Here is an 18,153-nt window from a genome sequence, read left to right on the forward strand (position 1 = left end):
ATGTGGACCTTCATGCTCCTGGGCCTTCTCTGTGCCTCGGCCTCTGCCAGTGCCAGTAAGTGAGCCGCTGGGACTCTGGTGGCGGGTGGCGGGAAGGGGCCCCTGCTGGGCTGGTGGCCAAGGCTTGCAGGGCCGCCCCTGAGCGGTGGGAACTGGGAGGTCCTTGCCTCCAAGCCCCCCTTTCTTTCCACTGCAGTCCAGGCCAGGTCCTCCTCCTACAGTGGCGAGTACGGAAGTGGAGGAGGAGAGCGATTCCCCCACTCCGGCCTCCAGCTGGAAGGGCCCATCACAGCCATCCGTGTCCGGGTCTACAGCTTCAATATCGTGGGGTAAGGCTCTTCCGCGTTCCTCAAGCTCTTACTGGCTCAGGAAGTGCTCTTTCACTCTGGGCCACCTGTGCCTCAACCAACAGGTCCCTAGTGAGGCAGGATATGGGGATAGCTGTGAGAGGACTCGGCTTCCAGAACCGTACCCTTTGGACTCCTCCCTCCCCGAATATGCCTGGTGGTGGCAAATCATTAATAACCACTAACTCTCAGGGGCCTGGAAGTCGACCAGCCCAGCCCACCCGCCTTCTGCGGTTTAAAGTTTCTTTCCAATATCCCTGCTGGGTGCCCTGCAACTTTGCTCAACGCCTCTCTTGAGCAGTCCCCACTCCATTGCTAGTCGGAAAATTCTATCATGTGCAGAGCCAAAGTGTGTCCCCTGATCCTGGATCTGCCTCCTGGGACAGCAGGGACAAGCCTCTTCCCTCTCCCACAAGGGAGCCACTCAGCTGTTAGAAAATCCCTTTGCTTCCACAAGTGGGGGAATGGGGGAGGGGCATCGTAGGAAGCTGGACTCTCCAAATTCAAGGCCTGCCATGTGCTGTGTGTGGGCGACTCTGGGCAAGCTGCCTTCCTTCTCTGCACCTGCTGTCAGCCAGGCCAGGAGCTGAAGTTCTTTGTGTGGTCCTCCAGGGCTCACCCGGCCTACACTTTTGGGGGAACTAGCAGGGACTGCTCATCCTAGCGTCCAGTTTGGAGGACTCCATGTGCAGGTCAAAAGGTCCTGAACTCTGATGACCTAATCAGTGTCCCTGTTCCTGCCCTCCCACCCGTCCCAGTCTCCAGGTGCGCTATGGCCAGGTGTGGAGCGACTACGTGGGTGGCAAGCTGGGAGACCTGGAGGAGATCTTTCTGCACCCAGGGGAGTCAGTGATCGTGGTATCTGGGTCATACAGCAACTATCTGAAGATGCTGAACTTTGTGACTGACGAGGGTCGCTTCCTTTCCTTTGGGAAAGACACAGGCATAATGTTGTATGCTGTCCCCTTGCACCCAAACACCGTGCTCTGATTCATCAATGGCCGAGCTGGCTTATTCGTCAACGCCATTGGCCTGCACTGGGACACCATCCCAGAAACTACCGCAGCGACTGCAGAGCCCGCCTCCTCCGTGGCAGGGCCCCGTGGTGGGGTGTGACAACTCCCTGATCACCATTCCCATACAAATGGCTCAATAAAAGGACATGGCTAAAGCTGGTGTGCATGTGGGTGTGTGCAGGCGGGACCCACTCTTGGAGGGCGGTGTGACTCTCAGCTCTGGCTACCTGCTGCTAAGAGTGGGAGCACGAGGGAGACAGGTGTTGAGAATCCTGGGCTCTTCCGTACATCGCAAGGAGAGGAGATGCTGGTTTGTACCAACTCTTTTCGGGGTTAGCTCTTGAGAATGTCTGTCCAAACAGGAGTTCTGAAGGGAAGGCTCAGCGGGGGCACACCGCCGAGCCCCAGGTGAGCCTCTCTGGCGCCCTCCCCCCTGAGAAGGGGCTGGCTTCTCTGACCAAAGGCTGTCCCCTCTCCCTGGAGCTCAGCTGCAGGTGGGTGGCCTGCACCTCTGTCCTCCCATCTGTCCCAGATGCGATCTCCCTGCTGAAGTTTCGCCCCAGTTTGTGCTTAAGGACTCCACCCCATTCCCCAGGCCAGTTCTTCCTCGTCTTACCCCTAACCTGGTGCTCTTGCTTAGCCCTCTGGGAACTGGCGCTCAGGCAGATGAGAAGCCCGTGGCTGAGACACACCCATGTCCCGTATTAGAGCGAGTGGGTTTCATTCCTGACTCCACCTTCCTGCTGACGTGGCTCCTGGGAGGCAGCAGGGACGGTTCAGGATGGTTCAAGTGCCACCCACACGGTGGACCGGTTGAGTTCTTCTCCAACTTCTGCCCCCACTCCCACCTCTCTAACAAACAGAAAATAAAAACGGAGCCAGCGCCGTGGCTCATAGGCTAATGCTCCACTTATGGCGCCGGCACACCGAGTTCTAGTCCCGGTTGGGGTGCCGGATTCTGTCCCGGTTGCCCCTCTTCCAGGCCAGCTCTCTGCTGTGGCCAGGGAGTACAATAGAGGATGGCCCAAGACCTTGGGCCCTGCACCCCATGGGAGACCTGGAGAAGTACCTGACTCCTGCCTTCGGATCAGTGTGGTGCGCCGACCGCAGTGCACCGGCCTCGGCTGCAATTGGAGGGTGAACTAACGGCAAAAGAAGACCTTTCTCTCTGTCTCTCTCCCTCACTGTCCACTCTGCCTGTCAAAAAAAAGACAAAAAAAAACCAAAACAAAACAAAACAAACAAACAAACAAAAAGCAGAAACACGGTGCAAAGAGAAGCATCAAGATTACAGAAGTTATTGCGCCAAGGAGAAGAAATAGCCAGGATTTCCATGACCAGATGTCAGGCCACAAATCCCAGCCCTGCTTGGCCTGGTCCTGGAGCTGCTTGGCTTTGTCCAGGAAAAGTACGAATTTGGATTTGTACCTGTCCAGTCTGATTGACCCAGAGACAACATTCTTCCTAGAACATGGCACAGACACCCCCCAGAACAGCACTTAGCATGTCCAATTTCTTTCTTTCATAACCTTTTGTGACTTCCACACACCCTCTTCAACTTACTTGAAACATGCCATCCTTTCCATTCCAGTCTAGAGTAAACTAGCCATCAGGATTCTTACAACCATGTCCTTTCCTTATTTAAAAAGCTCTTTCCTTTTTAACCCTTCTTGCCAAGAACACTCTTTCCTTCTAAACCTTACTTACCAAGCACACATTTTTATCCTTGTGATGTTTTCCATAGAGCCTGGTTGGCTCTTTCTACCTTACCAGAAGTCTGAGGTCTCCATGCAGAGTGAAGGTGCCTTACAAATCCCGTGTGATCTAGAGCTCTGGTTAAGGCAATCAGTTTGCTAACTGAGCAAAAGTTCCTGGGGGCAGAGCACACTTCAATAACGTGCCATGCCGTAACTGTTGCATACCCGGAGAAGCAGGTCCCATCTGACAAAGCTGCTTCCATCTTGAACCAAACTTCATGTGTGTTAGTCAGGGGGCTGTCTTTTAGGTCCCTTCTGCTGGCATAGATCAAGTCTATAGTCTCAGCAGAGGAGTGGAGGGGACCACTTTCCCCCTGGGTTAGAGTAGAGCAATGCCTTACTTTTACCTGAGGGTTTTTTAGAAGGAGGACCTGATATTTTAGTATTCTGCGATCTGTGAGCCAGTGAGAGCCCTTTTGCTCTAATAGAGAATTTATTTGGTGTGGGGTATAAAGGGCGATGTCTTGTCCCACTGTAATTCTAGATACCTCCTCTGTCAGCAAGGCAGCCGCTGCCATTGTCTTTAGGCAGTGAGGCTATCCTTGTGCAACCATGTCTAAGGTTTTAGAAAAGTAGCCCACAGGTTGCTTAACAGGTCCCAGATCCTGAGTTAACCCTCCTAAGGTGCCTCCCTGCCTCCCAGTGATGTGCAGCTGGGAGGGTCTCTCTGGGTTTGGCAGTCCTAGCACAGGGCTTTAGTCATAGCATCCTTTAGTTGAGCAAAGGCTGTGGTTTGCTCTTTCCCCCAAAGGAGGGGGCTCTGCTTTGGCTGCCTGTCGAGAGCCTGGTTTAGGAACTGTGCTGTTTTCCTGTATCTGGGAACCTGATAGAGAACACTGGGACTGCCTGAAGTTTGCAGAAGTAGGAATTTGCTGCATGGCCCATATCCTCTCTGGGGCAGGTTTTCTCTCCCCAGGGGTGAGGATAAGGGTTAAATAATTAACACTCTAATGGACTAGCAATGCTTTGTTTTCCTCTGGATACCTAGTAGCTAGTTTTGCTAGGAAGTTAACCCAATGTACAAGACTAGAGTCTCAGGCTGGGAAAGGAGACAGACTAACAAATCATTTACATTTAACCATCTACATTATGGATTATTGTGCACCCCCCTTAAGAGATAGGCCCTTTAAGTCCTCAGTGAGGACCTGTCCAAATAGGTGCAGGACTATCTGAGTTAGCTGTTACTGAAAGCCCTGTGTTTAGGAACTGGCAGGGAGGGCTTTCTAAGCTTAATGCTATTGGATAGACTTTTAAGGCCTGGCTGGGTGTGTGAGGCCCAGACCTATCCATGGGGTGCTGGAAGAGAATTGCAAGAGATGCAAATCCCCTTTAAGGGAGGCCCCCTGCTGACTTGCATTACATGGCTGGACTAGGAGGAGAGCTGAATAGGAGGCTCATAGAAATAGGCAACTTGCATGTCCCTGACCCTAGGCCATCCCCTCAATAGCAGTGGCTGGAGCTGGAAGCTGGGCGGAGGCTGGGCAGAGCCAAAGGCTTTTTAGCTCAGGGCCACAGGGTCTGCGGTTCTGAACCAGGAGTCCTTCGACACCCAGGGCAGTTCCGTGTCCAGTGGCTGTGCTCTTGGCAGCACTGACAGAAGGCATTTGCTGTCATGACAGCTGCTTGTCCAATGCCCTGGCTCCTCATATCAGCAACAGGTGCTGTTTGGGGTGCACTGGCCTTGCTGGGTCTCCTTGACGGCAGATCACTGTGTAAAGCAGCCATGGATTGGCCTGTTGCCCATCCTCTGCTGCTTGCTTGCTCCTCGTTCTCCTGGTCTCTAATAAAGTAGACCAAATAGGCAGCCTCTATGATGTCAGTCAACGGGGTGCTCAACCCATCCCTGATTTTTGAAGATTTCTTTAATGTCAGGGTGAGCTAAAAAACTATGGTCATGGGCAAATTCTGACACTTAGTATTTTCCTGCGAGTTGAGACCGCGCCCATGAGGAGAACTATGACCCTTTAGGTAAGATCCACTGTGGTGACCTGCTTGCATACTTTGAGGTCATCAGTGCAACTTCCTATCTATCCCTCAGTTTGGTTTAAAAGGGGAGTTCTGCCCATTTACCGCGTACACCGAAAAATCGATCTAGCTGTCACATCAGTTCATAGTTTAACCTCTTTTTCTGGCTATGCTGTTTGGGGACCCTATACTGTGGCCAGGCATTATTACAGAAAAGGTCAGTCATCTCTTACATCAGGTCTGGGGATCAAACCGTACATCACAGTGGAGAGTCCTGCAGAACAGTAGTAACTTCCCTTCTGGAAGAGAAAAGAGGAGAAGTGAGGCAGCGAGTCGGGTCTCTAGCCTGACTTCCTGGGCTTTCAGATTTAACTGGCATTTGACCAGTGCTTACTGCATAGCCTGACTTAGAGAGGAGAAATGGTGGCAGAGGTCTCTGCCATCCCTTGGCTTCTGGATATTTACCATGTAGCCAGTGGGCTATGGGCCTGGGTTTCCGGGTTTAACTAGTCTTACCGTGTAACCCATAAGTTTAGGTTTTGGGCTTCCGGGCTTTCACCGTGTAGCTGTGGACACTAGAGTTTTCTTGGGCTCCTGGAACCCAGTGCTCTAGCATCTGCCGCATAACCATCCCCTGTTGGCTCTAAGTCTCTTTTGGAACACTTTCTCCCTTTTGGCTAGACCTCTGTTTGATCCACATTTGAACTAGCAATGCCTGGTTGTTCAGCGTTAGCTGGATGGAGACTATGTCAGTCCCTCTTTAAAGGATCTGGCTTCTGAGCCAGAGACTGGAGCAGCTAGAAAGAAACACATTTATTGTCGCTCCCCCTCTTCGCGGAGGAATGACACAGGACCCCGCTCTGTTCTCTTGTCTGCTCGGCCCTCCCCGGGTTTGCTGCCCTCCCTCTACCTCCATTGAGGGGCGGCCCCCCCTGCCACTTTCCCCACTTCCGCGGGGGAGCAGCGCACCGCTGGCCAGCTCGGGGGCTGCAGGCCAGCTCAGGGGCTGCAGGCCAGCTCGGGGGCTGCTCAGATGTTCCTCAGGTGTTCCTGGTGCATGTTGGCTCTCTCCTCCTTTATAGTCCTCTTCCACCAATCCCAACTCTGCTACCCACACGCTGAGCACGCTGCTCTCCTCCAATCAGGAGCAGGATCAGCTCCTGCATGTTATTGGTCGAACTGGAGGCAGCTGTGTAAAAGTTGTTTACTCCTCTCCCAGCGCCATATTGTGGGAGAGCAGATGCATAGAATAAGTCTTAATTCCAGTAACTTAGTCTAGTCCGAGTTGCTCCCCACAATTTATAACTGAAGTGTAGCATCATTTCACATCTTGGCACCACTTTTAATCTAAACAGCCTGATTGGTTATTATCTCTGCAAGATGAGAGATCTATCTTTTGACATCTCCAGGAGCCCTCTGGAGATACCAAAAGTCCAGAGGATTTAGAACTTTGATTTTCAGAAAGTCTGTTAAAGGTGCCAAGAGAACTTAGAGTATCTGCTCAAAACAGAATTCCTTAACATCCTGAAATGACAGCCATTCATTAGTCAGGGTGATTTCAACACTTTTAGACCAGATCTGTCATAATGATATGTAACAATGCTTTTCATCAATCTGAACTTAACAGAGACGGTAGAGTACACAATAGATTACTTTGGCAGAACATGAATTCTAGGTCTCTTGTTGTCGAATAAACCAGAAATAAAAAAAACCTTGAACATAAGAGTTAGCACACAAAGTCATCACATAACTCAGAATTATTTAACAGAGTCAAAAAGAGCTTACCCGACCTAACTTTAGAAATGGCAGAGCAACCGATTAAGCAGACATTGTTAAAAAGAGACGTTACAGTTTTTGCAAAAACAGATTTAAGATTTACGATTGAGACCATTTCCAGATATTTACCAACATTAGTGCACATTTTTTAAAAACCCCATTGTTATAACAGAAGATCAGACTTCAACTTTAGGTCAGTGTAATTTTGGCATTAGCACTCAACTTGAAGAAAACTCGTAAACAATATTTTAAAATCGTAAACATTTGAAAACTTTTCATGACTTGCTCACACCTTCTGAAACTTTACACCCGTAGTTACTTTTACATAGTCTTGAATTGTCATGTATGGACAACCTTTGAGAATACATGCTAACAAACTCAGTCTCTCTTATCGAATTTGAGATGCTCAAAGTACACGTAATACATTTTCCCAAGTTTTACTTAGCACCGATGCCTAGATGACTTAAAACACTGAGTTATTAATGACTACCACACCATTATCTGAATTAAAGTCAAAACTCCATTTCCCATGCCTTTAAGTACCATGAGGGTAACACCTGAGCAGCAACAGGGACACTAGTGCATGTTTACAACTTTGAAAAGAAACAAGTTTAAAGCATATCAAGGACATGTACAACTGAGCAAGGGAGCCACCGGGCAAACCCAAGGGCTTTTGCATTAACTCAATTCTCTGAACCAAACTGTACTGGCTTACTTTAGTTAACAACATAAAGGCCTGTATACACAGAATTTACTCTCATTTTCATAAGACCACTCTAGCTGGAAAGCAAAAACATGAATACAGCATAGGTCTGACACCGTTTACAACATTTTTTTTTTTTTTTTGACAGGCAGAGTGGACAGTGAGAGAGAGAGACAGAGAGAAAGGTCTTCCTTTTGCCGTTGGTTCACCCTCCAATCGCCGCCGCGGCCGGCACACTGCGCTGATCCGATGGCAGGAGCCAGGTGCTTCTCCTGGTCTCCCATGGGGTGCAGGGCCCAAGCACTTGGGCCATCCTCCACTGCACTCCCGGGCCACAGCAGAGAGCTGGCCTGGAAGAGGGGCAACCGGGACACCCGGTGTGCCGGCGCTGCAAGGCGCAAGGCGCAAGGCCGAGGATTAGCCTAGTGAGCCAGGGCGCCAGCCTTCGGTTTAGAATTTAAGCTGTCAGAGTCAAACGGTTTAACGTAAACAACTTCCCGTTGCAGTTTTCCCAATCAAGACTCATAATGGCAATAAAAACGCGAAAACTTCAAGACAGGTGAACGCTCTCAGATAAGTCAGGGACAGCAGCACAGAAAAGAACTCGTCATCAGCGTATGAGCCCATTGCTTAGGCGTCCATAACTGCAAAGAGAAAAACCCATCAGGTTGGAAAGGTTGATGATTAAGGGTCTGGCTCCCTTAGGTGAGGCCAGCAGTGGTACTGAATTGGAACTTCCTCCCAGGGAGGAAAAAAGCTGCCCTGGGGGCGCGCTCCCTAGAGACATCTGGCTATGCCTGCCTGGGTGCGGCAGGCCACGAGGACTGGAATACAGTGCAGAGAAAGGCTGTGGTCCCCCATTTACAGGGAAGACTGCGCACACCGGGGCCTGGCAGGACTAGCCGTGGGGTTGGGTAGGTGCGCCATTTCACCAAGAGTGCTGGGGACCTCCTATAATTCAACCAAAGCCAGATCAATTAGGACTACTGCAGACACTCAGTCAATTACAACAGATAGTAAACTTTAGCTCTTTTCCAGATTTAGTCCTCAGGCAATCAAAGCTTAGCAACAGGAATAGTTCACAAAAACTTTAAGACGCACCAGAGCTACCATAAGCTGCAAAGATGGAAAACTTTCTACCAGGTTGGGAAGGGTTAACAGGTAACAGCTTTTCCCTTAGGTGGAGAGACCAGTGGAATTTCCCTCTCCCTTTCTCCTGGCCAGTGGTATAGGAATGGAGATGAGGAGAGCAAAAGAGTGGGGGAGGGAGCCCCGTGGGGAGGAGGAGGAAGGCAGAAAGCAATGGAGGACAAGACGTGCCCTCACCTTCCGCTATGAATCTCAGCTGGAGGAGAGCATAGGGAAAGGCCCTCCTGTCTGGGGGCTGAGTGGGGTTCGAAATCTCCTATCGCTCAAGGTTACCCACTACCTAGTTGTCTGAGTTTACCTGGAGGGCCAATATTAGCCTCGACCGAAGCTAAGCCCTGCTCGCGTAGCAGTAGGCAGCGTGACCAGGCGTCCTCCGAGAGAGAGACCTGGTCCTCGGGTCGCAGTCCGGCTGCCGGGAAGCTGAAGAGAGCTCAGGGGGTCTCCAGGCTCTCAGCCAACTGCCCTTCCTAATTTCCCTCCCATTTCTTACAATCCCTCTGGAGTTTCGGCCGTAGCTAAGCCGTGGCCGGGGGGACTCCGCGTTCTCGGAGAGCTGTGGGGTGCCGGACACTCAATGGTCACTTCCACAGATCCGTTCCCGCTTGAGGGAAGGAATACTGACCTCCAATGTCCTCAAAATCCCTTCGTGGTTGCCAAAAATGTTACCGGAGAAATTTCAGGGTTCTTGTCTTCGCGCAAGAAAGAATTCAGGCGTGAGACAGAGAGTAGTGGGAGGTAAAAGTAGCAAAGTTTATTAGGGAAGGGACATCCGTAAGAACGGATGGGCACCTCTCCAGACAGGACCTGAGAGAGAGTGCCCAGTCGCTCGGACTCGGGGGGGGGGGGGGGAGCGAGGTTACATAGTTGAGTGCAGAGATTACGCCTGGCCAGACCAGGCAGGCAACTCAGCAGAGAGTCAGAGGGCTGAGCGTGCAGTCCGGTTGAGGCCAGGGGTTTTTAAGGAGATGGGTCTTGCTTCCCCACCTCTGTTCCCCTTGGAACAAAGGGCTTTTGGGATGTAAATAGAAAAACTTCTATCTGAGTTTTCTCTTGAAGGTCTGAAACAAAGGACTTTATGGATGCAAATGTTATCAGCCAGGAGGAAGGGTGGGCAGGACCCCCTAGAGAATGGGGATCCAGAGCAGGGTGTTTGAAATGCAGATACTGGGCTGCACCTGAGAGACATCAGGTGGAAGGGGTCAGGCAGGGCAGGATGTGAATACCGGGCTGCCCCTGAAACACCATCAGGATGACTTTGAGATGCAGCATATGCTGGTCATAGAGGTCTTCTCTTTAGGCCTTTATGTCACACACACATAAGCTCATAACTGACTTCCTACCTAACAGCCACATTGCCACCATTCCAGAAGGATCTGTTGTACAACACTTCCGGTCCAAGGGTCACCCCATTGGTGTCTCCTGGAAGCACACTGCAGTGCAGTCGCAGGCTCCCCAAGACTGCAGAGTTGGAACGTTTAGCTCATCAGCCAACTCAGCTGAAATGCAGGGCACTGGCCCCCTGTTCTCAGCATCGGGAGCCCCCCGGGAGCTTTTAGGAGTACCAGATGGCTTGGCTGAGCCGCCATCTGTGGGACCATGGCCAAACGTCTGTAAGTCAGAGTCCCCCCGGTTGGAAGGGCATGGCAACACAGGGAGGTTTGCTCAGCCTTGACCGGCACCATCCTGGAGGGCAGAGCGTGGCACACGGTGTGTCCTGCAGTGTACCAGGGCCCGGTCAGGTGCCAAGACAGGGGACAGGGCTGCAGGGTCGGGGAGGGGAGAGCTGCCCCTCATCCTTCATGCAATACACATTGATGGGCAACCTTGTGCTAAACTATTCTTTAAAAAACAAAGATTGATTTTGTTTGTTTGAAGGAGTCACAGAGAGAGGTAGACAGAGAGATCTTCCATTCACTGGTTCACTCCTCAGATGGCAGCTTTCCCCACCATGTCATGGTGTCAGCCCCCAAAACCCAACTTTCCAGACTTAACTTTATTACATGTGCCCTAATCTCACAATGAGACAAAGCCATAGCTCCCTGACTGACCTATGTATGTACTTATTTATCCATTCATCTGACCATCCACCCATCCATCCATCTGTCCATTGGTCCATCCGTCTGTCTGTCCTGGGCCACCTGTCTGTGCGTCCATCTGTCTGTCCAGAGTCCTGTGACTACATCCCTGTGTTAGCTGCAGCGTCATTCACAATAACCAAGCTTTTAAATCAACCTGAACGCCCATCGGCAGATGAACGGAGAGAGAAAAACATGGTGTTTCTACACAGTGAGATCCCGTTCACCCACGAAAAGAAGGAAGTCCTGGCCCTCGAGACATCCAGGACGAACAAACCTGGAGGACAGTGTGGCCAGACACAGAAGCACAAACACCCAGGGCCTCACTCAGATGGGGGAATCTCAAAAATGCTGACATCATAGTGGTCAGTTGTAGAACAGTGGTTGGGAGAGATGGGGGAGGGGTGGAAGAGGGAGGTGAGGGGGAGGATGCCAGCAGCTACAAAGGGACACTAAGAGAAGAGGGGTGTGGCCTGGTAGGGTGACCTGGTTAACAAGAAGGTGTTGGATATTACAGCTAGAAGAAGGTTTGAGTGCTTCCACCAGGGAGTGATAATAAATCTAGGAGGTGATACGCTAACCACTCTCATTCGATCCACATACGGTGCATACATATATTGAAACACCAAAAAGTGCCCCATAAATATGTACTCAAAGAGAGTCTGTTTATTACTTTCTTGCAAGATGTGTTGATTTAAAAGGCAGAGTGGCCAGAGGGAGGAAGAGAGAGAGAGTGATCATCCATCCTCTGGTTCATCCCCCTACATGGCCGCAACAGCTGGGCCTGGGGCCAGGCTGAAGCCAGGAGCCAGGAATTCCATCTGGGGCTCCCATGTGGGCCACAGGGGCCCGAGCACTTGGGCCATCCTCTGCTGCCTTCCTAGGTGCATTAGCAGGGGGCTGGATTGGAAGCAGAACAGCTGGGAGAGTCCATGTTGTGAATCCAGTGCTTTGGCTCTCCACCAGGTGCTGGGATCCACAGCCTTGGCCCTTGACGTTGGAACACCTTCTGTCTGGTTCACTTTGACTATTCCAACAGGGCTCAGCTGAAGCATCATCCCCGTGGAAACCTGGGATCTCTGCAGACGGACAGATGGAATTGTTTCAGGAGGGGGGGTACAGAAGGCACACCTCCCAGGGGGGAGCCATGCTGTCTCTTCACCCAGTGTTCACCCAGCGATTCCCAAAGAATGACTTCACTTCTGGGCTGGGTTTCAAGGACAATGATCAGGCAATACCCAGGATGGGTTGGCCTAGATTTCTGGACGCGACAGCCAAGCCAAGCTCACCGGCAGATTCAGCGTGCTCAAGGCGAGCTGAAATTCTCAAGAAGAGAAGCCAGTGGGGGTCAGAGTGTGGAAGTGTGTGTTCCCACATCTGTGTGTGCTGGCCCCAGCAGATGATGATTTAAAGTCCTCGAGCCCCTGCCCCCCATGGGGGGAGACCCAGATTGAATTCCTAGCTTCCAGGGCCGGCACTGTGGCCTACTAGTGCAGCGATATTAGGCGCACGAGGCAATCCAAAGATGGCGCCCAAAGGAAGTAAGGTGGGTGGAACCCGAGGTTGTTTACCACCAAAGCTGATTGGCCGTGCAGCATCAGGACAGATGACGACGACTGATGACAAGTCTACAGACATATGGCTGGTTCCGTAAAAATCGCCCCATAAAATGACCTTTTAAGCAATTGGTTGGTCCTTATGCTCTGACCCAATAATCGTGCAGTTTTGTGCTTTAAAAGGTTTTACTACGCGTGCAATAAACGAGTTCCTGCTTGACTCGACTTCCCGCTGCGTCTGATTGTCTCCGGGATCGGGAGGCTGGGGAACGGGTGAGTGGCGCACTTGCCTTTCCTGGGACCCAGTCCATCCGCGTTTGGGTGGACTCAGACCCTGCACACTAGGTTAAGCCTCTGCCTGCAGTCAGTGCTGACATCCCATATAGGTACCAGTTCAAGTCCCGTCTGCTCCACTTCCAATCCAGCTCCCTGCTAATGGCCTGGGAAAGCAGTGGAAGATGGCCCAAGTGTCTGGGCACCTGCACCCATGTGGGAGACCCAGAAGAAGCTCCTGGCTCCTGGCTTCAGCTCAGCCCAGCTTCAGCCATTCTGGTTACTTGGGGAGGGAACTATTGGATGGAAGAACTTTCTCTCTTCCTGGCTCCCAGCTTCAGCCTGGTCCAGCCCAGCTGTTGCAAGAAGGTGTCAGAGTCGACCACCCGAAAAACGTCACCAAGAGACACGTCTCTTATGCAAACAGCACGGGGAAGTTTTATTGATTATCCAGCATGCTGGGGCTGTCTGATCATCATGAACAGAGCAGCCCCGAATAACCAAAGGTTAGGGTTTATAAAGGCAAAAACCGCAAAACCGGGAGAGGGGGGGAGAATACACAGTTGCTAAGCGGTTGCTAATATCTTACAATCAGCAATTATGATTTTAAGACATAGACAAATCACATCTTCATTATTAGCCCAGGTAACCCAGGTGCAACCTTTCTACTTTTAAGCTTGAGCAATCATGCTAGGGGGTTTTTGTGCGTTGCCAAGGGTGATGTAGTGCACTGCTATTGTCCGACTAGTTGAGATCATAGTTTCAGACCAGAGTCTCACGGTGGGGGGGGGGTGCTTTCCCAGAATGCAGTCTCAAGTGCTCCAAAATGGAGTCCCTACTGTCAAGGTGCTACTTTACTCTGTCTTATTTTCACAGCTGCACCAGGAAGGTTTAAACCTGTAAGCTTAAGCTTAACTTTTTACATCCGCACATATACAATTTTAACTCTTCAAAGGTAGGGAGTAAACCAGCAGATTGGAGCTCTCACTCCCTTTCTTTCTGCCTCTCAAATAAAGAACACATGAAAAATTAAAAAAAAAAAAAAGGCAAGACAAACATACATTGTCCGCGCTAAAGTGAATTTAGGACATTTTGGCTACCAATGAAACTATGACTCCAAGCCACATTTACTGAGTATCTGTACGCCAGGACTCGACCGGCAGTCTTCATGGGGCCTGCTCTTAGGAAGTTAACTTAAGGAGGACGGACAAGCAAACAAGCCTCACAGACCAGCAATGAGAGCCGGGCAGCCCGCGCAGCCCAAGCCCCTGCTGTTCTCAGCGTGTGTTCTCTGTGTGTGGAATTCTTGGGGAGGCTTCCAGAATAAGTCTCCCTGATGGGTGTGGGGAGAGGGGGGACGGGGGAGGGGGTGGACTCAGGCCTTTCTAGTCGGACAGCTTCATGGAGGGCATGGGAACCCCCAAGGTCACGGTTCTGGGCTATGTTGTCTAACCAGAAGCCCAGAGGAGGCTAGGCCCAGTGGACATGGTCCCCAAGGGACAGGAAGCTCAGTGAAAAATCTCCTGGTTTCTCCCTGAATGCCTCCACAATTGTCTCCGAGAATTGTCCAGTCATATTATTGTATGTCATTTCATCCCCTAAAATAACGCGACACAGGTGTTGTCACGTATTTACTAACAGGAAACAGGCTGGCCTGGGGTGGGTGGCAGATTTGAATGTCCACCAGCTTCGCCCGCTATCGTGGTCTGGAAGTCTGTTTTTGGAGAGTGGCCATCAGCCAAGACAGCCACTCCCCGGGAGAGCCTCAAGCAGGACAAGGCTTCTGTTCGTGGGGCCAGGGGGCATCTGTCGGGTCAGACGGAGGAGGCAGCTGAAGGAAACGCATGAAATAACAGAAACAAGGGCTTTTTTATTATTATACTTGAAGATTCCAGAGGGGGAAGGTAACATGACTTGTATGGCCAGTGGGAAGGTTAGCAGGGAGGGACTGCAGAGAGAGAGAGAGAGAGAGAGAGAGAGGACCAAAGCTGTCATTGGGCCAGGGCATTCTCCAAGCAGGTTTCCCGTGGGGCGATCTAATTGGAGGGTTTAGCTCCAGCAGGCATGGTTCCTGGAGGCCACGCTGTGAAGGACAGATGGGCACCGCGGCCCCTGTGCACAGCCCGTGTGGAGTGGGGTCAGTGGAGTCAGTCATGTGGGTTGCATCCAGCTGTCCCACCAGGTGAAGGGCTGGTAACCAGCCCCTGCTCCTGGGGTGAGCAGCCTGGACGCCACGGCAGCACAAACCCTGGGAACTCACTACGCTCTGAGGGCAGAGTGCGAAATCCTTTTGCAAGCATTTGGGTGTGTGAACCAGTGAATGAGAGTGTTTCTCTCTCTCTCTCTCTCTCTCTCTCTGCACCTCACGTTAGAAAAACAAAAACAGTGCCCGCACCGCGGCTCACTAGGCTAATACTCCGCCTTGGGGCACCGGCACACTGGATTCTAGTTCTGGTCAGGGTGCCGGATTCTGTCCCGGGTGCCCCTCTTCCAGGCCAGCTCTCTGCTGTGGCCAGGGAGTGCAGTGGAGGAAGGCCCAAGTGCTTGGGCCCTGCACCCCATGGGAGACCAGGAGAAGCACCTGGCTCCTGCCTTGGGATCAGCGCCATTGGAGGGTGAACCAACGGCAAAGGAAACATTTCTCTCTGTCTCTCTCTCACTGTCCACTCTGCCTGTCGAAAAAAAAAAAAAAAAAAAGAGCAGGAGGGAGGGCTAGGAGCTGGTATAAAAGTTCTGGAAGGTTCTAAGGGGTTACCTTGCACCTGAAGCTCCCAGGTGAGAGGTGTTAGGGATTCCTGGGTCTGCCTTTGAGGGGGTGGGGATTCAGATCTGATCTGGTCTGGGGAAGGGGATGCCTGGATTGAGTGGCAGGGAGTGTTAGTGAAGTGGGCACCTGGGTTGAAGCTATCTTGGTGCAGAGATGTGTCAGCTGTCAGTTGAAGGACTAGGAACCTGGGACACTCAGGTGACTGGGAAAGGCCAGGCGTGTGTCGGTGGACAAAGAATCGTGACAAAGATCCCATCTGCTGGTTCACTCCCCCACATGGCCGCAATGGCCAGAGCTGGGCCAATCTGAGCCAGGAGCCTGGAGCTTCTTCCAGGTCTCCCAAGGGGGTGCAGGGCCTCAAGTGCTTGGGCCATCTTCCACCGCCTTCCCAGGGTACTAGCAGAGAGCTGGACCTTGCTGGAGCAGACCAAGGAACACCAGGTCTGGAGGATGCACTGCAGGCTGTGGACAGTGCTGTGCACCTTGAGCCTGGGTCTGGCTAGGTGGGAGCTGAAGGGTCAGGCCACCCGGAGGCCAGAGGGAAAGGGGGAAACCTCCCCCTCTGTTCTCTTCTTCCCCCCTGCAGCCTCACGATGTGGACCTTCATGCTCCTGGGCCTTCTCTGTGCCTCGGCCTCTGCCAGTGCCAGTAAGTGAGCCGCTGGGACTCTGGGGGCGGGTGGCGGGAAGGGGCCCCTGCTGGGCTGGTGGCCAAGGCTTGCAGGGCCGCCCCTGAGCGGTGGGAACTGGGAGGTCCTTGCCTCCAAGCCCCCCTTTCTTTCCACTGCAGTCCAGGCCAGGGCCTCCTCCTACAGTGGCGAGTACGGAAGTCCAGGAGGAGAGCCATTCTCCCACTCCGGCCTCCAGCTGGAAGGGCCCATCACAGCCATCCGTGTCCGGGTCAACAGCCGCTATATTGTGGGGTAAGGCTCTTCCGCGTTCCTCAAGCTCTTACTAGCTCAGGAAGTGCTCTTTCACTCTGGGCCACCTGTGCCTCAACCAACAGGTCCCTAGTGAGGCAGGATATGGGGATAGCTGTGAGAGGACTCGGCTTCCAGAACCATACCCTTTGGACTCCTCCCTCCCCGAATATGCCTGGTGGTGGCAAATCATTAATAACCACTAACTCTCAGGGGCCTGGAAGTCGACCAGCCCTGCCCACCCGCCTTCTGCGGTTTAAAGTTTCTTTCCAATATCCCTGCTGGGTGCCCTGCAACTTTGCTCAACGCCTCTCTTGAGCAGTCCCCACTCCATTGCCAGTTGGAAAATTCTATCATGTGCAGAGCCAAAGTGTGTCCGCTGATCCTGGATCTGCCTCCTGGGACAGCAGGGACAAGCCTCTTCCCTCTCCCACAAGGGAGCCACTCAGCTGTTAGAAAATCCCTTTGCTTCCACAAGTGCGGGAATAGGGCAGGAGCATCGTAGGAGGCTGGACTCCAAATTCAAGGCCTGCCATGTGCTGTGTGTGGGAGACTCTGGGCAAGCTGCCTTCCTTCTCTGCACCTGCTGTCAGCCAGGCCAGGAGCTGAAGTTCTTTGTGTGGTCCTCCAGGGCTCACCCGGCCTACACTTTTGGGGCAACTAGCAGGGACTGCTCATCCTAGCGTCCAGTTTGGAGGACTCCACGTGCAGGTCAAAAGGTCCTGAACTCTGATGACCTAATCAGTGTCCCGTTCCTGCCCTCCCACCCGTCCCAGTCTCCAGGTGTGCTATGGCCAGGTGTGGAGCGACTACGTGGGTGGCAACCTGGGAGACCTGCAGGAGATCTTTCTGCACCCAGGGGAGTCAGTGATCGAGGTTTCTGTGTCATACGGTAACTATCTGAAGACCCTGGACTTTTTCACGAACTACGGTCGCATCTTTTACTTTGGGAAAGACACAGGCGCGAGCTTCTATGCTGTCCCCTTGGACATCGACGCCGTGCTCCGATTCATCAGTGGTCGAGCTGGCTTATTCGTAAATGCCATTGGCCTGCACTGGGACACCATCCCAGAAACTACCCCAGCAACTGCTGAGCCCGCCTCCTCCGTGGCAGGGCCCCGTGGTGGGGTGTGACAACTCCCTGATCACCATTCCCATACAAATGGCTCAATAAAAGGACATGGCTAAAGCTGGTGTGCATGTGGGTGTGTGCAGGCGGGACCCACTCTTGGAGGGCGGTGTGAATCTCAGCTCTGGCTACCTGCTGCTAAGAGTGGGAGCACGAGGGAGACAGGTGTTGAGAATCCTGGGCTCTTCCGAACGTCACAAGGAGAGGAGACGCTAGTTTGTACCAACTCTTTTCAGGGTTAGCTCATGAGAATGTCTGTCCAAACAGGAGTTCTGAAGGGAAGGCTCAGCGGGGGCCACCGCCGAGCCCCAGGTGTGCCTCTCTGGTGCCCTCCCCCCTGAGAAGGGGCTGGCTTCTCTGACCAAAGGCTGTCCCCTCTCCCTGGAGCTCAGCTGCAGGTGGGTGGTCTGACCTCTGTCCTCCCATCTGTCCCAGATGCGATCTCCCTGCTGAAGTTTCGCCCCAGTTTGTGCTTAAGGACTCCACCCCATTCCCCAGGCCAGTTCTTCCTCGTCTTACCCCTAACCTGGTGCTCTTGCTTAGCCCTCTGGGAACTGGCGCTCAGGCAGATGAGAAGCCCGTGGCTGAGACACACCCATGTCCCGTATTAGAGCGAGTGGGTTTCATTCCTGACTCCACCTTCCTGCTGACGTGGCTCCTGGGAGGCAGCAGGGACGGTTCAGGATGGTTCAAGTGCCACCTACACGGGAGCGCCGGTTGA

At 52.5% G+C, this 18,153-nt stretch overlaps 1 long non-coding RNA gene and 1 pseudogene across 1 annotated transcript; both read left to right on the top strand.

Moving 5' to 3' along the window:
• On the top strand, positions 1-1,508 carry LOC138847082 (zymogen granule membrane protein 16-like; annotated as a pseudogene).
• A 10,925-nt stretch (positions 1,509-12,433) lies between these two features.
• On the top strand, positions 12,434-17,488 carry LOC138847158 (uncharacterized). The gene is made up of 3 exons (XR_016226372.1): positions 12,434-12,617; positions 16,174-16,306; positions 17,080-17,488. It is a non-coding gene; the product is annotated as an uncharacterized LOC138847158 (long non-coding RNA).
• Positions 17,489-18,153: the final 665 nt, after the last annotated feature.

This window comes from Oryctolagus cuniculus, chromosome 19 (assembly GCF_051225735.1).
Source record: "Oryctolagus cuniculus isolate XC-2025 breed Fujian yellow rabbit chromosome 19, ASM5122573v1, whole genome shotgun sequence".
Taxonomy (NCBI): Eukaryota; Metazoa; Chordata; class Mammalia; order Lagomorpha; family Leporidae; genus Oryctolagus; species Oryctolagus cuniculus.